Source organism: Pristiophorus japonicus, chromosome 3 (assembly GCF_044704955.1).
Source record: "Pristiophorus japonicus isolate sPriJap1 chromosome 3, sPriJap1.hap1, whole genome shotgun sequence".
Classification (NCBI taxonomy): domain Eukaryota; kingdom Metazoa; phylum Chordata; class Chondrichthyes; family Pristiophoridae; genus Pristiophorus; species Pristiophorus japonicus.
In genome coordinates this window covers 260,770,137-260,792,308 of record NC_091979.1, presented here as the reverse complement: position 1 = coordinate 260,792,308, position 22,172 = coordinate 260,770,137, and positions in this window count along the sequence as shown.

Here is a 22,172-nt window from a genome sequence, read left to right as displayed (position 1 = left end):
TGGGAACTCAACATACAGGGGTATTCAACATTCAGGAAGGATAGAATAAAAGGAAAAGGAGGTGGGGTAGCATTGCTGGTTAAAGAGGAGATTAATGCAATAGTTAGGAAGGACATTAGCTTGGATGATGTGGAATCTATATGGGTAGAGCTGCAGAATGCCAAAGGGCTAAAAACGTTAGTGGGAGTTGTGTACAGACCTCCAAACAGTAGTAGTGATGTTAGGTAGGGCATTAAACAGGAAATTAGGGGTGCATGCAATAAAGGTGCAGCAGTTATAATGGGTGACTTTAATATGCACATAGATTGGGCTAGCCAAACTGGAAGCAATACGGTGGAGGAGGATTTCCTGGAGTGCATAAGGGATGGTTTTCTAAACCAATATGTCGAGGAACCAACTAGGGGGGAGGCCATCTTAGACTGGGTGTTGTGTAATGAGAGAGGATTAATTCTCAATCTTGTTGTGCAAGGCCCCTTGGGGAAGAGTGACCATAATATGGTGGAATTCTGCATTAGGATTGAGAATGAAACAGTTAATTCAGAGACCGTGGTCCAGAACTTAAAGAAGGGTAACTTTGAAGGTATGAGGCGTGAATTGGCTAGGATAGATTGGCGAATGATACTTAAGGGGTTGACTGTGGATGGGCAATGGCAGACATTTAGAGACCGCATGGATGAAATACAACAATTGTACATTCCTAAAAAAGGGAAGGTGGCTCAACCGTGGCTATCAAGGGAAATCAGGGATAGTATTAAAGCCAAGGTAGTGGCATACAAATTGGCCAGAAATAGCAGCGAACCCGGGGACTGGGAGAAATTTAGAACTCAGCAGAGGAGGACAAAGGGTTTGATTAGGGCAGGGAAAATGGAGTACGAGAAGAAGCTTGCAGGGAACATTAAGACGGATTGCAAAAGTTTCTATAGATATGAAAAGAGAAAAAGGTTAGTAAAGACAAACGTAGGTCCCCTGCAGTCAGAATCAGGGGAAGTCATAACGGGGAACAAAGAATGGCAGACCAATTGAACAAGTACTTTGGTTCGGTATTCACTAAGGAGGACACAAACAACCTTCCAGATATAAAAGGGGTCAGAGGGTCTAGTAAGAAGGAGGAACTGAGGGAAATCTTTATTAGTCGGGAAATTGTGTAGGGGAAATTGATGGAATTGAAGGCCGATAAATCCCCAGGGCCTGATGGACTGCATCCCAGAGTACTTAAGGAGGTGGCCTTGGAAATAGCGGATGCATTGACAGTCATTTTCCAACATTCCATTGACTCTGGATCAGTTCCTATCGAGTGGAGGGTAGCCAATGTAACCCCACTTTTAAAAAAAGGAGGGAGAAAGAAAGCAGGGAATTATAGACCGGTCAGCCTGACCTCAGTAGTGGGTAAAATGATGGAATCAATTATTAAGGATGTCATAGCTGCGCATTTGGAAAGAGGTGACATGATAGGTCCAAGTCAGCATGGATTTGTGAAAGGGAAATCATGCTTGACAAATCTTCTGGAATTTTTTGAGGATGTTTCCAGTAGAGTGGACAAGGGAGAACCAGTTGATGTGGTATATTTGGACTTTCAGAAGGCTTTCGACAAGGTCCCACACAAGAGATTAATGTGCAAAGTTAAAGCACATGGGATTGGGGGTAGTGTGCTGACGTGGATTGAGAACTGGTTGTCAGACATGAAGCAAAGAGTAGGAGTAAATGGGTACTTTTCAGAATGGCAGGCAGTGACTAGTTGGGTACCGCAAGGTTCTGTGCTGGGGCCTCAGCTGTTTACACTGTACATTAATGATTTAGATGAGGGGATTAAATGTAGTATCTCCAAATTTGCGGATGATACTAAGTTGGGTGGCAGTGTGAGCTGCGAGGAGGATGCTATGAGGCTGCAGAGTGACTTGGATAGGTTAGGTGAGTGGGCAAATGCATGGCAGATGAAGTATAATGTGGATAAATGTGAGGTTATCCACTTTGGTGGTAAAAACAGAGAGACAGACTATTATCTGAATGGTGACAGATTAGGAAAAGGAGAGGTGCAATGAGACCTGGGTGTCATGGTACATCAGTCATTGAAGATTGGCATGCAGGTACAGCAGACGGTTAAGAAAGCAAATGGCATGTTGGCCTTCATAGCGAGGGGATTTGAGTACAGGGGCAGGTAGGTGTTGCTACAGTTGTACAGGGCCTTGGTGAGGCCACACCTGGAGTATTGTGTACAGTTTTGGTCTCCTAACTTGAGGAAGGACATTCTTGCTATTGAGGGAGTGCAGCGAAGGTTCACCAGACTGATTCCCGGGATGGCGGGACTGACATATCGAGAAAGACTGGATCAACTGGGCTTATATTCACTGGAATTCAGAAGAATGAGAGGGGACCTCACAGAAACGTTTAAAATTCTGATGGGTTTAGACAGGTTAGATGCAGGAAGAATGTTCCCAATGTTGGGGAAGTCCAGAACCAGGGGTCACAGTCTAAGGATAAGGGGTAAGCCATTTAGGACCGAGATGAGGAGAAACTTCTTCACCCAGAGAGTGGTGAACCTGTGGAATTCTCTACCACAGAATGTTGTTGAGGCCAATTCACTAAATATATTCAAAAGGGAGTTAGATGAAGTCCTTACTACTAGGGGGATCAAGGGGTATGGCGAGAAAGCAGGAATGGGGTACTGAAGTTGCATGTTCAGCCATGAACTCATTGAATGGCGGTGCAGGCTAGCAGGGCCGAATGGCCTACTCCTGCACCTATTTTTCTATATTTCTATGTTTCTATTTCAGTCACGACAACAAGTGACCATTTCAGTCACGGCAACAAGCGACCATTTCAGTCATGATAAAAAGTGACCATTTCAGTCATGAAAACAAGTGACCATTTCAGTCATGCTAACAAGTGATCATTTCAGTAACGATAACAAGTGACCATTTCAGAAAGAATGGAAAGTGAACAGTTGAGTAATGATAACAAGTGAACAAGTGAACATTTAACTATTAAAAACAATTGGCCAATTTAGTAACAATAACAATAACAAGAGTATAATAAAGTGATAATAACAAGTGAACATTTTAAAACAAGTGAACTATAGAGAAGCACTCACCCCTCCCTACCTGCGGCCACGTTTCCCACCAGATCCTGTCCCACCCCGTGTTCGCACCCCACCCGCCCATTTTGGTCTACGCAGACCGACACCAAGACGTCGTGCAGAGTGGGATCTCGAGACTTCCTGCTGTGGTGGAGGTGACTGAGAGGAAGCGTAAGCCTGAGGCTCTACTTCCGAGTCCAGAGGAACTGTGCCCTCCGTACTCGCTTGCGTGCTCGGGGTGTCGCTGCGAGCAGACACGACACCTTGGGGTGCAGCACTGTGTCCAGCCAGCAACGCATGCCGTAGGGCATTGGTTGCGGCTGTCTGCTGCCGAATAGCCTCCAAGGTCTCCCTTGCAGTCTATGACTGCTCAGAAGACCAGTTGGAGAAGTTATGGCAGAACTCACTCCAGGATGCTGGAAACTGGCTCCAGTTTGCAGAGAATCCCGCGAACCCCTGGATAAGGTCCCGACCAATCACGACCGTCTCCTGCACAGGGAAATCAAGCTCTCTGTTTGGCCCTCCAAGGCAGGCAAGTGCTTGCCACGCTGACCAGACCTCCGTGGGGTCGGCGTTTGTAATATGACGCGCCTTGACATCGCCACCTGCACATCGCTTGGTCCCGGTGCTTCTTCCATCTCAACCGAGATGGCCGCAGGTTGTTCCCCCCCCCCACAAAAAAAATCTCTTCTTCTTCCATCTCCTCTTCTTCTTCAGCCTCCTGCGATGTTGGAGACGGTTCAGTGGTAGTGGACTCCACTGACTCGACGACCACTTGACCTTTAATTTGATAAACAACGTTTAATAATTCAAATCTTTGCATTACAATTTTTCTCGAACTCAAAACATTGCAATGCTTTCCATTACCCCATATGCACAAGTGATCACCAGGTTTAACGTGACCTAACATGACCTCATTCGAACATCTATAGTACATCACCATTATATATCAGATTATATTATAATTGCAAAACATTACATTGAAAGTGCATAACATCAAATTACATTTTAATTGCATAACATTACATGCGTAACTACGATATTTTCAGTATTTACTAATGATTCACACATTGCACAATGCACATTTCTCATTACTCACATGTCTCAAGGGTGAGTTCGGCCACACCACGGGATGTGACTCAACGGCTTTCTGGCCCCACCAAGGCCACCGCGAGCTCCTCGTAAGCACTTAAACAGTGCATCATGGCAGAGCCCCCGCCCGTCCTGCGTTGCTCACGTTGATCGAGATCTTCTTCTGTAAATGATACGATAACATTGCAAGGCATAAGCAAATGGATCAGGCAATTTAAGACATTGAAGACATTTAAGACTGACAGATTTAAATGTTCTATTACAAATTAGTATTACGTTGCATATTTCACACTACAACATTTAACTTTATGCTGGGTTGCATAAATATAGTCATAATTTAGTTATGTTTAAATGTAACCAAATAACATTGCAGATTCTAGTTACTATTTAGATCATTAAATAATACATAAATGTAAATTTCAACTTACTCTCGCAGCTGCCAGTAGACAGTTCCACCGTTTGCGGCTGTGTGCGCGTTTCATTAGAGGCCGACGTGACCATGTCGGCAATGTCGGACCAAATCCTCTGCCCATGCCCACCCCGTGTCAGATCCTCCCACCTGATGCTGACAGCATTCACGAGGGCCTCATTGGCCTCCTCGCTGAAGAGCTTGGCTCTACGCTTCTCAAATGATCCCTCTATGTCGATTATTATCAGATTATTCAGACCACAAAATGCTTTCTCCTCTCTCACTCTCTCCCCGAACCTCACAGAGCTTCTGAGCATGTGTGATGACCCCTAACCTCCCAAAACGCGGGAAGGAGCATCAACCTGAAAAAAAAATCAACCTGCTAATGAGCAGTAATGCATTGCTAAGGAAGCTATTTTTTTCCATTCACTTCTGTTTTCTTTGGGCGATCGTGAGTGGAAAATCGCGAAAAGAAAAATGGGCGTTGTGCCGGCGATCAGCACGGGCGATAGGTCCTGCATCGCTGGAACAAGGCCCATTTTTTTCGGCCTTAGTCAGAAAGTGGAAAGTCTAGCCCTGAGTGTAATATCTCCAAGTTTGCAGATGACACTAAACTGGATGGTGGTGTGAGCTGTGAGCAGGATGCTAAGAGGCTGCAGGGTGACTTGGACAGGTTAGGTGAGTGGGCAGATGCATGGCAGATGCAGCATAATGTGGATAAATGCGAGGTTATCCACTTTGGGGGCAAAAACACGAAGGCAGAATATTATCTGAATGGCGGCAGATTAGGAAAAGGGGAGGTGCAACGAGACCTGGGTGTCATGGTTCATTAGTCATTGTAAGTTGGCATGCAGGTACAGCAGGCGGTGAAGAAGGCAAATGGTATGTTGGCCTCCATAGCTAGGGGATTTGAATATAGGAGCAAGGAGGTCTTGCTGCAGTTGTACAGGGCCTTGGTGAGGCCTCACCTGGAATATTGTGTTCAGTTTTGTTCTCCTAATCTGAGGAAGGACACTCTTGCTATTGAGGGAGTGCAGCGAAGATTTACCAGACTGATTCCCGGGATACCGGGAATGACATATGAGGAGAGACTGAATCAACTGGGCCTTTATACACTGGAGTTTAGAAGGATGAGAGGAGATCTCATAGAAACTTATAAGATTCTGACGGGACTAGACAGGTTAGATGCGGGATGAATGTTCCCGATGATGGGGAAGTCCAGAACCAGGGGACACAGTCTTAGGATAAGGGGTAAGCCATTTAGGACTGAGATGAGGAGAAACTTCTTCACTCAGAGAGTTGTTAACCTGTGGAATTCCCTACCACAGAGAGTTGTTGATGCCAGTTCATTGGATATATTCAAAAGGGAATTAGATATGACCCTTACGACTAAAGGGATCAAGGGTTATGGAGAGAAAGCAGGAAAGGGGTAGTGAGGGAATGATCAGCCATGATGTTATTGAATGGTGGTGCAGGCTCAAAGGGCTGAATGGCCTACTCCTGCACCTATTTTCTATGTTTCTATATTTCTATAACAACTGGCGATCAGATTACGAATTTCCATGCGCAACATGGCTAACCTAAGCAACTTTCAACAATTCGCTGATGAAGACACACCGACCTCGCTGGCTGATAAGCGCAGAGCCATCCTGCTCTGCAGTTGTGGGTCCACGGTCCATGACCTTGCCAGGGACCTGCTAGCCCCAACAAAGACGACAACCAAAACATACGCGGAGCTCATAACAATAATACAGGAACAGCTCAAACCTAAAGAGAGCATCCTCACAGCCAGACACTGGTGAGGTGGTCGTAAAATATGCTGCAGACCTGAGATGATTGGCTGCACCACGTGATTTTGGCGACCACCTCACCGAAGCACTAAGGGACATCTTTGTTATTGGAATTGGCCACGAGGGCCTCCTCCACAAGCTGCTCTCTGCGGACACCATGGTCACCCTGCAGAAGGCAATTAAAGTGAGCCAGGCATTCATGATTTCGGTCTGTGACTCCAAGAGGATGATGACTTACCCCCAGGACTCTAACCCGACGAGTACAGTGAACCGAATGGCGCCATTCAGCGGCAAGGCTGCTACTCCGAGTCCCGCGACCCTGAATCTGCCACATGGGGCCAACCGCTAGCCCTGTGCTGGTGCTGTGGAGGAAATCACAGGGCCCACCAGTGCCGATACAGAGACTATAATTGCAAAATCTGTAACACTAAAGGTCATCTCCAGCGAACGTGTAGAAGAAATTTTACTCACCGAGTCGCTGAAGAGTTGGCCGATCACCCGGGCTCCAGCGCTGATGAAGACGAAGAGAGAGTCTATGTAGCGGCTCAGCCCCTGGAAAAGGTGTACGGAGTGTATACCTGCTCCACTGAGAGTTCCTCGTGGAAAATGGAATTGGAAATCAACGGTGTTCCAGTCTCGATGGAGGTCGACACAGGGGCGAGCCAATCGCTGATGAATCAGACGGCCTTCGAGAAACTCTGGGACAATCCCGCCAAACGACCCAAAATGTTCCCAATCCAGGTGAAGCTGCTCAATTACACAAACGACACCATCCCAGTTATTGGCAGCGTGGATGTCCAGGTGTCCCATGGCGGCGCGATGCACAAGCTACCTTTGTGGATCGTTGCCGGTGATGGTCCAATGCTGCTGGGAAGAAGATGGATGAAACAAATCCAAATCTCTTGGAGCTGGGAACGCCTCCAGACCCTGGTGATCGATGTCCTATGCGGCCCCAAATTTGAATCCATCACAGCACCTGAAAATCCTACCATCCAACTCGACTGCGCGGCGATGACGCAGACTGCACAACTCAACGGCGAGATGATCCAGCCCAAACGACCAGACCTCACCTTCCGCATTCCAGTGGCAGGACTCCGAGGGCAGAAGATCGGCGCATAAGATAGATTCCCGGCTTCCGTGGCAGAACCTGGGGAGAAAAGGATCACCGCAGCCTACCTCGTGGAGAGAAAGAAGATGGTGTCCGTACCACGAGGTGAAGCACCTAAATTCAAGATGGCAGCGACCAGACCATGAAGGGCAGCGTTGAGGGAGCAACACGTGATGCCGAGCAGTGAACCGGATTGGGGTAAAGATTGCAAGGCCCTTTTAAAGGAGACCAGCAACCCAGCACAATTAAAGGGACAGTTCCACTCTTTGTACAGCGATGCCGGTGACACTAATGTAAAAGATGTAATCAACAAAGGCAAGTATATAAATGCACTGTTGAACAGCAATGCTGGTGATACTAATGGAAGAGATGTAATTGACAAATGCAGGTATCTAGATGTAACCTTGCACAGAGATGCTTATAGTACACAGGAAAGTGATGGAATTGATAAATGTGAGAGTGTAAAGACAAATAACAATGTTGAGTCGGCTGATTGCGGTCGGAGCCAATGAATCATGAATGCTAATGATGAAATGAGATGTGATGCCGGGTTCTACATGCACGCCGACAAAGCCAAGGGCAATCTCCCGTGGGAAGCACTCAGGTCCAGCGGGTTATCCAATCATGTAGCCTGCACCTCCGGGATCAATGCGATGCCCAGGGAGGGTGGCCACACACACAGTGGGAGCATACCCACTGCAGGGCCAGCGATCAATGGATGGCACAGGCACCACCACGGGCACCCTGCCCCAGATAGGCCCTACCCCGATGGCCACCAGAGCCAGCCCCGGGAGCAAGAGGCCAGCACCTTCTTGCCCTCCCGACGGGACCTGGGATGACCAGACTCCCACTACCGCTCAAAGGAGGACAAGGAGGCCACACATTCCTGTGGCTCTGCCCACCACTAAGCAATGGCTAAGGCCCTGAGACACAGCCAGGTAAGCAATCCGAGCCCACCCAGCTGGCAGGGGGCACAGTCCGGTTGCTCCAAAACAAGCGTCCTCACCCACCTGCACCCACTGTAATACCACGTATGTACCTTACCTGTAATATGTACTTGTTCCACTACTGCTGAACCCCAAAACAGCGATATAACCAATCCTATTATTTATTCTCTGTACATGTACACTAATGCAGATGCACGAGCCACACACACAACTGATCTATGCATGGGGCGGGGGGGGGGGGAATGGATATATGTAGCCATGGGCACACATGGATCACACCCAGAATCCACACAAGCCTCACTACAACATCCAACCGTCCACTGCTGACCATTTCCCAATGTCGTGACAATAAGGACTTGGGGGTCTACAGGGAGAGAGCCATTCCCAAGCAAAGACAAAGTGCAAGAGCTTTGGGCACTCAAGTCGAGGGCCAGAGCACACAGTGCAAAAGCCAGTGGCACAAGACTTAGGGGAGTGTTGTTGTGCATGTATAATGTATGTACTGTAACATTAGACCACTGAATGTATCTTCACACTGTATACACTATACCTGTACCACTGCTGCTGGTGGAGACCTAAGTGACCAAGTATAAAAGGGAGCTCATCTCATTGTGTCCTCACTCAGGGAGCTACAATAAATGGACTAAGGTCACAACAGTTCAAGTACAATACTATACCTCGTGGAGTCATTACTAGAGTGCTTGCATATATAACACGTCCGTCACGCATTTCAAGCTGTGCTTGATGGTTTGGACTGCCCGTTCCACTTGACCATTGGATGCGGGCTTAAACGGCGCAGACCTGACATGCTTGATGCCATTGTGGGTCATGAACGCATTGAATTGTGAGCTGGTGAAACATGGTCCATTGTCACTAACAAGGACGTCGGGCAAACCATGGGTGGCGAACATGGCCCGGAGGCTTTCAATGGTGGCAGTGGACGTACATGACGACATTATTATACATTCAATCTATTTAGCGTAAGCGTCCACTGCTACTAGGAACATCTTTCCTGGAAAGGGGCCAGCGAAATCTACGTGGACCCTGGACCACGGTTTGGAGGGCCATGACCACAGACTCAGTGGGGCCTCCCTTGGTGCATTGCTCAACTGTGAGCAAGTGTGACATTGGTGTACATATGACTCCAATTCCGAGTCAATGCCGGGCCACAAACATGCGACCTGGCGACAGCCTTCATCATGACTATGCCTGGGTCGGTACTGTGAAGGTCGCATATAAACGTTTCCCTGCCTTTTTTTGGTAAAACTACACGATTCCTTCATAGGAGACAATCCGAATGGATGGACATTTCATCCTTGCGTCGGTGAACGGCTTAATTTCATCTTGCATTTCCCCGGGAACCGCCGACCAGCTCCCATTGAGGACACAGCTTTTTACTAGTGATAGCACAGGGTCCTGGCTAGTCCAGGCCCTGATCTGGCGAGCTATGACGGGTGACCCCTCTCTCTCAAAAGCATCCATTACAGGAAGCAAGTCTGTGGGTTGCGCCATTTCCACCCCGGTGGTGGGCAATGGTAGCCGACTGAGGGCATCAGCACAGTTCTCAGTGTCTGGTCTGTGGCAGATTACATAGTCATACGCAGATAACATTAGTGTCCATCTTTGGATGCAGAACGAAGTATTGGTGTTAATACCTTTGCTTTCTGAGAACAGCGAAATGAGCGGCTTGTGGTTGGTTTCGAGCTCGAAACGGAGTCCAAATAGGTATTGGTGCATTTTCTTAACCCTGTATATGCATGCTAATGCTTCTTTCTCAACCATACTGTAGACTCTTTCAGTCTTAGATAAGCTTCTGGATACATATGCAACCGGTTGCAGTTTGCCTGACATATTGGCTTGCTGTATCACACAACCGACCCTGTACGAAGATGCATCACAAGCTAGTACTAAATGTTTACACGGATCGTACAATACAAGTAACAGGTTAGAACATAGCAGGTTTCTGGCCTTGTTAAAGGCTGTCTCTTGAGATTTATTCCAAAACCCAGTCGTCACCCTTGCATAGCAATAAATGCAAAGGATCCAGCCAAGTGCTCAACCCCGGTAGAAAGTTACCAAGATAGTTGAGGAGTCCCAGGAACGAACGCAGCTCCATCACGTTCTGTGGTCTGGGTGCATTCTTGATGGCCTTGTCTTGGAGTCCGTGGGTCTGATGCCGTCCGCCGCAATCTTTCTCCCGAGAAATTCGACCTCTGGCACCAGGAAAACACACTTGGAGCATTTCAGCCTGAGTCCCACTCTGTCCAGTCGCTTTAGAACCTTTTCCAGGTTGTGCAAGTGTTCAGTGGTGTTGCGGCCAGTGATCAAGATGTTGTCTTGAAACACCATGGTGTGCGGAACCGATTTCAGCAGACTCTCCATGTTTCTCTGGAAGAAGGCCGCAGCTGAGCGAATCCCAAAGGGGAATCTGTGGTATATGAGCAGTCCTTTGTGCGTGTTGATGCATGTCAATTTTTTCGAAGGTTCAGCCAGCTCCTGTGTCATGTAAGCAGTGATGAATGACTTCCCCCCCGCTAGCATTGCGAATAGGTCATCCGCTTTGGGTAGTGGGTACTGGTCCTGTAACGAGACTCGGTTGATCGTTACCTTATAGTCCCCGCAGATTCTGACCGTCCCATTGCTTTTCAACACCGGAACAATTGGACTGGCCCACTCGTTGAACTCGACTGGCGATATGATCCCCTCTCGTTGAAGTTTGTCCAGCTCGATCTCAACTTTCTCGCGCATCATATATGGAGCCGCTTGGGCCTTGTGATGAATGGGTCGTGCATCAGGGACTAGATGGATCTGGACTTCGGCACCTGTGAAGTTGCTGATGCCTGGCTCGAATAACAATGGGAATTTGTTTAGCACTTGGGCGCACGAGGCGTCATCCACTGAAGACAGTGTTTTGATGTCATCCCAGTTCCATCGGATCTTTCCGAGCCAGCTTCTGCTGAACAGCATTGGGCCATCGTCTGGTACAATCCATTGTGATAAATCATGCACAGCTCCATCGTACGATATCTTCACTGCCGCACTGCCAATGACTGGTATGAGCGCTTTGGTGTAAGTGTGCAGCTTGGTGTGGATCGGGCTTAGTTTTGGACTTTGTGCCTGGTTGCCCCACAGTTTCTCAAAAGCCTTCTGGCTCATAATTGACTGACTCGCACCCGTGTCCAATTCCATGGAAATTGGAATGCCGTTTAATTTGACTTTTAACAGTATCGGAGGATTTTTGGTGGTGGAGGTGTGTACCCCATACACTTCCTCTTCAGCCTTGGGTTGAATTGCCTCTCTTACTCGTTCAGCATGATCCGCGCCGGATCGGTCATCCTCTGCCGACTGCCACGTGGTGAGTCGCAGCATGTCTGCACATTCGCTGGAGGTGCCCCATTGTTCCACAGCCCTTGCACACGTAGTGCTTGAATCGACATTGATAGGCTCGATGATTACCCCCGCAGCGCCAACATGGTGTTAATGGATTCGCATTCATGCCCCACGGCGGACTCTGAGTCATGCAGTCTGCAGGCATGTAGGCCCTGCCATGTACAGTTCTGCCTGCTGAAGGCGTTATATTATGCACAGAACTTGCCGCTGAGCTTCGATGCTGCAATGATATCTGAGTCGAGGAGGCAGCGCGGGAGTCCAGGGAAGGCCTATAAAAGGCCAGCGGGAGATCGAGGAGCGGTGAGTCGAGGAGGCAGTGCGGGAGTCTGGGGGAGGCCAGCTGGTGCAGCAAGAGAAGGCAAAAAAAAAGTAAAAAGAAATCGAAGGGTGACGTCACAGCCAAGGGGGTAAGTGATTGGCTGGTGATTGGTGAGTAGTTTTTCTTCTTTATCAGTAAGTAACCTTTGACATTGTTGCCAAATTAAATTAATTAAGGGTTAAGTCATGGCAGGAGAGCCCAGACCCGTGTCAAGCTCCTCCTGTACTATGTGGGAACTCAGGAACGCTCCCAGTGTCCCTGACAACTACATGTGCAGGAAGTGCATCCTGCTGCAGCACCTGACATTGCTGCATTGCGGCACTGGAGCTGTGCATGGATTCACGCTGGAGCATCCGCGATGCTGAGGATGTCGTGAATAGTACGTTTAGTGAGTTGGTCACTCCGCAGCTAAAGATTACTCAGGTAGATGGGGAATGGGTGACCATGAGGCAAAGCAGTGGAAGGAAGGTAGTGCAGGGGTCCCCTGTGGTCATCCTCCTCCAAAACAGATACACCGTTTTGGGGACTGTTGGGGGGATGACTCATCAGGGGAGGGCAGCAGCAGCCAAGTTCATGGCACCGTGGGTGGCTCTGCTGCACAGGAGGGCAGGAAAAAGAGTGGGAGAGCTATAGTGGCAGGGGATTCTATTGTAAGGTGAATAGATAGATATTTCTGTGGCCGCAATCAAGATTCCAGAATGGTATGTTACTTCCCTGGTGCAAGGGTCAAGGATGTCTCGGAGCAGCTGCAGAACATTTTGGAGGGGGAGGGTGAACAGCCAGTTGTCGTGGTGTATATAGGTACCAAGGATATAGGTAAAAGGCGGGATGAGATCCTACAAGCTGAATTTAGGGAGCTAGGAGTTTTAAATTAAAAAGCAGGACCTCAAAGGTAGTAATCTCAGGATTGCTAGTCAGAGTAGGAATTGCAGGATAGCTAAGTTGAATATGTGGCTTGAGGAATGCTGCAAGAGGGAGGGATTCAAATTCCTGGGACATTGGAACCGGTTCTGGGGGAGGTGGGACCAGTACAAACCGGACGGTCTTCATCTGGGCAGGACCGGAACCAATGTCCTGGGGGAGTGTTTGCTAGTGCTGGTGGGGAGGGGTTAAACTAATATGGCAGGGGGATGGGAATCTATGAAGGGAGACAGATGGAAGTAGAATGGGGCAGAAGCAAAAGATAGAAAGGAGAAAAGTAAAAGTGGAGGGCAGAGAAACCCAAGGCAAGAATCAAAAAGGGCCGCATTACAGCAAAGTTCTAAAGGGGCAAAGTATGTTAAAAAGACAAGCCTGAAGACTCTGTGCCTCAATGCAACGAGTATTCATAATAAGATGGAAGAATTAACTGCGCAGGCAGCTATTAATGAATATGATATAATTGGCATTACGGAAGCATGGCTCGAGGGTGACCAAGGCTGGGAACTCAACATCCAGGGGTATTCAATATTCAGGAAGTCTAGACAGAAAGGAAAAGGAGGTGGGGTAGCGATGCTGGTTAAAGAGGAAATTAATGCAATATTAAGGAACGACATTAGCTTGGATGATGTGGAATCTGTATGGGTAGAGCTGCAGAACACCAAAGGGCAGAAAACGCTAGTGGGAGTTGTATACAGATCACCAAACAGTAGTAGTGAGGTTGGGGACAGCAGCAAACAAGAAATTAGGGATGCATGCAATAAGGGTACAGCAGTTATCATGGGAGACTTTAATCTACATATAGATTGGGCTAACCAAACCGGTAGCAATAAGGTGGAGGAGGATTTCCTGGAGTGTATTAGAGATGGTTTTTTAGACCAATATGTCGAGGAACCAACTAGAGAACTGGCCATCCTAGACTGAATGATGTGTAATGAGAAAGGACTAATTAGCATTCTTGTTGTGCGAGGACCCTTGGGGAAGAGTGACCATAACATGGTAGAACTTTTTATTAAGATGGAGAGTGACACAGTGAATTCAGAGACTAGGGTCCTGAACTTAGGGAACGGTAACTTCAATGGTATGAGACGTGAATTGGCTAGAATAGATTGGCGAACAATACTTAAAGGGTTGACGTTGGATAGGCAATGGCAAACATTTAAAGATCACATGGATGAACTTCAACAATTGTACATCCCTGTCTGGAGTAAAAATAAAAGGGGAAAGGTGGCTCAACCATGGCTAACAAGGGAAATTAAGGATGGTGTTAAATCCAAGGAAGAGGCATATAAATTGGCCAGAAAAAGCAGCAATCCTGAGGACTGTGAGAAATTTAGAATTCAACAGAGGAGGACAAAAGGTTTAATTAGGAGAGGGGAAATAGAGTATGAGAGGAAGCTTGCTGGGAAAATAAAAACTGACTGCAAAAGCTTCTATAGATATGTGAAGAGAAAAAGATTAGTGAAGACAAACGTAGGTCCCTTGCAGTCAGAATCAGGTGAATTTATAATGGGGAAAAAAGAAATGGCAGACCAATTGAACAAATACTTTGGTTCTTTTCACGAGGGAAGACACAAATAACCTTCCAGAAATACTAGAGGACCGAGGGTCTAGGTGAGAAGGTGGAACTGAAGGAAATCCTTATTAATCAGGAAATTGTGTTAGGGAAATTGGTGGGATTGAAGGCCGATAAATTCCCAGGGCCTGATAGTCTGCATCCCAGAGTACTTAAGGAAGTAGCCCTAGAAATAGTGGATGCATTGATGATCATTTTTCAGCAGTCTATCAACTCTGGATCAGTTCCTATGGACTGGAGGGTAGCTAATGTAACACCACTTTTTAAGAAAGGAGGGTGAGAGAAAATGGGGAATTATAGACCAGTTAGCCTGACATCAGTGGTGGGGAAAATGTTGAAATCAATTATTAAAGATGAAATAGCAACACATTTGGAAAGTAGTGACAGGATCGGTCCAAGCCAGCATGGATTTACGAAATGGAAATCATGCTTGACAAATCTTCTAGAATTTTTGAGGATGTAACTAATAGAGTGGACAAGGGAGAACCAGTGGATGTGGTATACTTGGACTTTCAAAAGGTTTTTGACAAGGTCTTACACAAGAGATTGGTGTGCAAAATTAAAGCACATGGTATTGGGGGTAATATATTGATGTGGATAGAGAACTGGTTGGCAGACAGGAAGCAGAGAGTCGGGATAAACGGGTCCTTTTCAGAATGGCAGGCAGTGACTATTGGGGTGCTGCAGGGCTCAGTGCTGGGACCCCAGCTATTTACAATATACATCAATGATTTACATGAAGGAATTGAGTGTAATATCTCCAAGTTTTCAGATGACACTAAGCTGGATGGCGGTATGAGCTGTGAGGAGGATGCTAAGAGGCTGCAGGGTAATTAGGACAGGTTAGGTGAGTGGGCAAATACATGGCAGATGCAGTATAATGTGGATAAATGTGAGGTTATCCACTTTGGTGGCAAAAATACAAAGGCAGAATATTATCTGAATGGCAACAGATTAGGAAAAGGGGAGGTGCAATGAGACCTGGGTGTCATGGTACATCAGTCATTGAAAGTTGGCATTCAGGTGCAGCAGGCGATGAAGAAGACAACTGGCATGTTGGCCTTCATAGCTAGGGGATTTGAGTTTAGGAGCAGGGAGGTCTTACTGCAGTTGTACAGGGCCTTGGTGAGGCCTTATCTGGAATATTGTGTTCAGTTTTGGTCTCCTGATCTGAGGAAGAACGTTCTTGCTATTGAGGGAGTGCAGCGAAGGTTCACCAGACTGATTCCTCGGATGGCAGGACTGACAAATGAGGAGAGACTGGATCAACTGGGCCTGTATTCACTGGAGTTTAGAGGGATGAGAGGGGATCTCATAGAAATATATAAAATTCTGACCGGACTGGACAGGTTAGATGCAGGAAGAATGTTCCTGATGTTGGGGAAGTCCAGAACCAGGGGACACAGTCTAAGGATAAGGGGTAAGCCATTTAGGACCAAGATGAGAAGAAACTTCTTCATTCAGAGAGTTGTTAATCTGTGGAATTCTCTACCGCAGAAAGTTGTTGATGCCAGTTCGTTGAATATATTCAAAAGGGAGTTGCGGCTAAAGGGATCAAGGGGTATGGAGAGAAAGCAGGAAAGGGGTACTGAGGTGATGATCAGCCATGATCTTATTGAATGGTGGTGCAGGCTCGAAGGGCCGAATGGCCTACTCCTGCACCTATGTTCTACGTTTCTATTTTTCTATGTTTAGTGTTATCGTTCGTGGACATGAAAGCCTGGGCTATCGTGATGGCCTTGCTCAGATCTAGGGATTCGGCAGACAGCCGTTTGCAAAGAATGACCTTGTGGCTGATTCCAAGCACGAAAAAGTCCTGCAACACTTCCCCCAAAAATCCAGCAAATATGCACGGTCCCGTAGGGCATCTTAGGTCGGCGACATAGCTCGCCACGTCCTGGCCCTCGGAGCGATGGTGCTTTTAAAAATGATACCTGGCCATCAAGATGCTCTCCTTCGGATTAAGGTGTTCCCGAATCAGCGTACCCAATTCTTCATATGTTTTCTCTGTTGGTTTCGTCGGTGCTAGCAGATTTTTGATGAGGCCATATATCATGGACCCGCAAACGGTGAGGAGAATCGCTCTGCGCTTGACCGTGGTTTCTTCCTTATCTAGCTCATTAGCCATGAAGTACTGGTCAAAACGCTTAACGAAGGCTTCCCAATTATCACCCTCAACAAATCTCTCAAGAATACCAACGGCACCCATAACCGCATGAAAGCTCGTGAATTTTACCCGTCACCAATTGTTATGTTCAGAATAACTCCACAAGACTGTATATTGTAACCTCAAACTGTTGTGACCTTGGTCTCTTTATTGTAACTCCAGAGTGAGGAGGCAGCATTGGTAGCCTGCCTTTTATATCTGCTTGCCCAGGGTGTGCAGGTGACCTTTGGGTCTCCCACAGGTGCATTCCCTGGTGGCAAGTCTTATACATTGGTAATGTTTACATACATAACAACTGATATTAGCTTTTTTATTTTCAATTCCAGATTTATTTAATTAAGAACATAAGAAGATAAGAAATAGGAGCAGGAATAGGCCATTTGGCCCCCCGAGCCTGCTCCGCCATTTAATAAGATCATGGCTGATCTGATCATGGACTCAGCTCCACTTCCCTGCCTGCTCCCCATAACCCTTTACTCCCTTATCGCTCAAAAATCTGTCTGTCTCCGCCTTAAATATATTCAATGACCCAGCCTTCACAGCTCTCTGGAGCAGAGAATTCCATAGATTTACAACCCTTTGAGTGAAGACATTTCTCCTCATCTCAGTTTTAAATGGGCGGCGCCTTATTCTAAGACTATGTCCCCTAGTTTTAGTTTCCCCTATGAGTGGAGATATCCTCTCTGCATCCACCTTGTCGAGCCCCCTCATTATCTTATAAGTTTCAATAAGATCACTTCTCATTCTTCTGAACTCCAATGTGTATCGGCCCAACCTACTGAACTTATCCTCATAAGTCAACCCCCTCATCTCCGGAATCAACCGAGTGAATCTTCTCTGCACAGCCTCCAATGCAAGTATATCCTGCCTTAAATACAGAGACCAAAACTGTACGCAATACTCCAGGTGTGGTCTCACCAATACCCTGTACAGTTGTAGCAGGACATCTCTGCTTTTATACTCTCTTCTCCTTGCAATAAAGGCCAACATTCCATTTGCCTTCCTGATTACTTGCTGTACCTGCATCCTAACTTTTTGTATTTTATGCACAAGGACCCCCAGATCTCTCTGTACTGCAGCATTTTGCAATTTTTCTCCATTTAAATTATAATTTGCTTTTCTATTTTTTCTTCCAAAGTGGATAACCTCATATATTCCCAAATTATACTCCATCTGCCAAATTTTTGCCCATAAACTTAGCCTGTCTACATCCCTTTGCTGATTTTTTTGTGTCCTCCTCACAATTTGCTTTCCACCCATCTTTGTATCATCAGAAAACTTGGCTACATTACACTCGGTCCCTTCATGCAAGTCATTAATATCGATTGTAAATAGTTGAGGACCCAGCACCGATCCCAAGTAACTGGATGCAGCACCCCACTAGTCACTGTTTGCCAACCGGAAAATGACCCATTTATCCCGACTCTCTGTTTTTTGTTAGTTAGCCAACCCTCTATCCATACTAATATATTACCCCCAACCCCGTGAGCTTTTATCTTAGAAAATAAGAACATAAGGAATAGGAACAGGAGTAGGCCATATGGCCCCTCGAGCCTGCTCCGCCATTCAATAAGATCATGGCTGATCTGATCATGGACTCAGCTCCACTGCCCGCCCGCTCCCCATAACCCTTTATCGTTTAAGAAACTGTCTATTTCTGTCTTAAATTTATTCAATGTCCCAGCATCCACAGCTCTCTGAGGCAGCGATTTACAACCCTCTGAGGGAAGAAATTTCTCCTCATCTCTGTTTTAAATGGGCGGCCCCTTTTTCTAAGATCGTGCTCTCTAGTACAAGTCTCCCCCATCAGTGGAAACATCCCCTCTGCATCCACCTTGTCCAGCCCCCTCATAATCTTATACGTTTCGATAAGATCACCTCTCTCTCAGGCACTAAATTTAAATTCCGCAGCTGCCATGGTGGGATTTGAACTCTTATCTCTGGATTATTAGTTCAAGTGTCTGGATTACTTGTCCAGTAACATTACTACTACCGTACTATTCCCTCTGCAGATAGCCTGGTAGCAACACAGCCATACACTGTGATTATGCTTTGAATGCTTGGTTACCAGTCACACACCATTTAGTGCAATATGTTTCTTTTTTTCTTATTTATTCGATATGCGGTGCCTGATAGAGGGGTACACTTTTCTGTGATGACATGGGCAAAGCATACAGTTACCCCAATAAATGAATACAATGTACAGAGGCCGAGCTGGAAACCATCAGTTATTAACCATGGGTGAAAAATTGCTGTGGTCATGCTAGGAAGTGGAATTATAAAACATAGAAACATAGAAACATAGAAAATAGGTGCAGGAGTAGGCCATTCGGCCCTTCTAGCCTGCACCGCCATTCAATGAGTTCATGGCTGAACATTCAACTTCAGTACCCCATTCCTGCTTTCTCGCCATACCCCTTGATCCCCCTAGCAGTAAGGACCTCATCTAACTCCTTTTTGAATATATTTAGTGAATTGGCCTCAACAACTTTCTGTGGTAGAGAATTCCACAGGTTCACCACTCTCTGGGTGAAGAAGTTCCTCCGCATCTCGGTCCTAAATGGCTTACCCCTTATCCTTAGACTGTGACCCCTGGTTCTGGACTTCCCCAACATTGGGAACATTCTTCCTGCATCTAACCTGTCTAACCCCGTCAGAATTTTATATGTTTCTATGAGGTCCCCTCTCATTCTTCTGAACTCCAGTGAATACAAGCCCAGTTGATCCAGTCTTTCTTGATAGGTCAGTCCCGCCATCCCGGGAATCAGTCTGGTGAACCTTCGCTGCACTCCCTCAATAGCAAGAATGTCCTTCCTCAGGTTAGGAGACCAAAACTGTACACAATACTCCAGGTGTGGCCTCACCAATGCCCTGTACAACTGTAGCAACACCTCCCTGCCCCTGTACTCAAATCCCCTTGCTATGAAGGCCAACATGCCATTTGCTTTCTTAACCGCCTGCTGCACCTGCATGCCAACCTTCAATGACTGATGTACCATGACACCCAGGTCTCTTTGCACCTCCCCTTTTCCTAATCTGTCACCATTCAGATAATAGTCTGTCTCTCTGTTTTTACCACCAAAGTGGATAACCTCACATTTATCCACATTATACTTCATCTGCCATGCATTTGCCCACTCACCTAACCTATCCAAGTCGCTCTGCAGCCTCACAGCATCCTCCTCGCAGCTCACACTGCCACCCAACTTAGTGTCATCCGCAAATTTGGAGATACTACATTTAATCCCCTCATCTAAATCATTAATGTACAGTGTAAACAGCTGGGGCCCCAGCACAGAACCTTGCGGTACCCCACTAGTCACTGCCTGCCATTCTGAAAAGTACCCATTTACTCCTACTCTTTGCTTCCTGTCTGACAACCAGTTCTCAATCCATGTCAGTACACTACCCCCAATCCCATGTGCTCTAACTTTGCACATCAATCTCTTGTGTGGGACCTTGTCGAACGCCTTCTGAAAGTCCAAATATACCACATCAACTGGTTCTCCCTTATCCACTCTACTGGAAACATCCTCAAAAAATTCCAGAAGATTTGTCAAGCATGATTTCCCTTTCACAAATCCATGCTGACTTGGACCTATCATGTCACCTCTTTCCAAATGCACTGCTATGACATCCTTAATAATTGATTCCATCATTTTACCCACTACCGATGTCAGGCTGACCGGTCTATAATTCCCTGTTTTCTCTCTCCCTCCTTTTTTAAAAAGTGGGGTTACATTGGCTACCCTCCACTCCATAGGAACTGATCCAGAGTCAATGGAATGTTGGAAAATGACTGTCAACGCATCCACTATTTCCAAGGCCACCTCCTTAAGTACTCTGGGATGCAGTCCATCAGGCCCTGGGGATTTATCGGCCTTCAATCCCATCAATTTCCCCAACACAATTTCCCGGCTAATAAGGATTTCCCTCAGTTCCTCCTCCTTACTAGACCCCCCGACCCCTTTTATAACCGGAAGGTTGTTCGTGTCCTCCTTCGTGAATACCGAACCAAAGTACTTGTTCAATTGGTCCGCCATTTCTTTGTTCCCCGTTATGACTTCCCCTGATTCTGACTGCAGGGGACCTACGTTTGTCTTTACTAACCTTTTTCTCTTTACATATCTATAGAAACTTTTGCAATCCGTCTTAATGTTCCCTGCAAGCTTCTTCTCATACTCCATTTTCCCTGCCCTAATCAAACCCTTTGTCCTCCTCTGCTGAGTTCTAAATTTCTCCCAGTCCCCAGGTTCGCTGCTATTTCTGGCCAATTTGTATGCCACTTCCTTGGCTTTAATACTATCCCTGATTTCCCTTGATAGCCACGGTTGAGCCACCTTCCCTTTTTTATTTCTATGCCAGACAGGAATGTACAATTGTTGTAGTTCATCCATGCGGTCTCTAAATGTCTGCCATTGCCCATCCACAGTCAACCCCTTAAGTATCATTCGCCAATCCATCTCAGCCAATTCACGCCTCATACCTTCAAAGTTAGCCTTCTTTAAGTTCTGGACCATGGTCTCTGAATTAACTGTTTCATTCTCCATCCTAATGCAGAATTCCACCATATTATGGTCACTCTTCCCCAAGGGGCCTCGCACAACGAGATTGCTAATTAATCCTTTCTCATTACATAACACCCAGTCTAAGATGGCCTCCCCCCTAGTTGGTTCCTCGACATATTGGTCTAAAAAACCATCCCTTATGCACTCCAGAAAATCCTCCTCCACCGTATTGCTTCCAGTTTGGTTAGCCCAATCTATGTGCATATTAAAGTCACCCATTATAACTGCTGCACCTTTATTGCACGCACCCCTAATTTCCTGTTTGATGCCCTCCCCAACATCACTACTACTGTTTGGAGGTCTGTACACAACTCCCACTAACGTTTTTTGCCCTTTGGTGTTCTGCAGCTCTACCCATATAGATTCCACATCATCCAAGCTAATGTCCTTCCTAACTATTGCCTTAATCTCCTCCTTAACCAGCAATGCTACCCCACCTCCTTTTCCTTTTATTCTATCCTTCCTGAATGTTGAATACCCCTGGATGTTGAGTTCCCAGCCCTGCTCATCCTGGAGCCACGTCTCCGTAATCCCAATCACATCATATTTGTTAACATCTATTTGCACAGTTAATTCATCCACCTTATTGCGGATACTCCTTGCATTAAGACACAAAGCCTTTAGGCTTGTTTTTTTAACACCCTCTGTCCTTTTAGAATTTTGCTGTACAATGGCCCTTTTTGTTCTTTGCCTTGGGTTTCTCTGCCCTCCACTTTTCCTCATCTCCTTTCTGTCTTTTGTTTTTGCCTCCTTTTTGTTTCCCTCTATCTCCCTGCATTGGTTCCCATCCCCCTGCCATATTAGTTTAACTCCTC